The sequence below is a fragment of the Penaeus monodon genome, chromosome 25, assembly GCF_015228065.2.
Source record: "Penaeus monodon isolate SGIC_2016 chromosome 25, NSTDA_Pmon_1, whole genome shotgun sequence".
NCBI lineage: Eukaryota > Metazoa > Arthropoda > Malacostraca > Decapoda > Penaeidae > Penaeus > Penaeus monodon.
This window is the reverse complement of record NC_051410.1, coordinates 21,045,279-21,045,879: the sequence shown is the minus strand read 5'-3', so window position 1 is coordinate 21,045,879 and position 601 is coordinate 21,045,279. Positions and strand designations below refer to the sequence as shown.

General features: G+C 41.4%; 1 protein-coding gene across 1 annotated transcript in view; it reads right to left on the bottom strand.

Annotated features, from left to right (window-relative positions):
• Window positions 1-601, bottom strand: part of LOC119589348 (organic cation transporter protein-like) — a gene marked incomplete in the record, with an annotated part of 79,660 nt that overhangs the window by 77,410 nt on the left and 1,649 nt on the right.

The window sequence follows — 601 nt, the reverse complement described above, 5'->3', positions numbered from 1 at the left end:
TTACCACTTTATTCCATATCTTCCCTCTTATACTTACTAAGCTTTAATCTCCATAAAGAATAGATAGAATCAAGTTTATGAAGTTTTGCTTAACATGAACGAAGACAAGCAAAATGAACACGAGAAAACGGCTGGCGTCAGAGGCATCTAAGAAACCGTGAGCAAGTTGAAGGGTGAAAGGGTGGAAAACAGCAAGCCAACCTTTATCTATGGAAACACCCTCTCCCTTCATCCCTCGCCATGGGAAAAAGAAAGAACAAAAAACAATAAAAAGTAAATAAAAATCGAAGAAAACAAAAACAGAGGATGGGGAGATGACCTGCCTCAGACTATCCAAAGTCGGCGCAACGAAAAAAATTGCACTGCAGGGAAAGGCTCAAGACCATAAAAGGAACACGACTGTGAAAAAGACGTCTTCGCAGACTCACCCAGTGTGTAGCCAGCATGGATGGACGTCGCTGCATCATTCTCCATAACAAGCGGAAATAGCATGATGTTGATACTCGGCAGCCATGGAAGATGTTCGACATGATAGTGAAAATCACACTTCCTACAGCTAGCATTGTTTTGCGACCGAATCTGAAATGAGATTATGTAATAG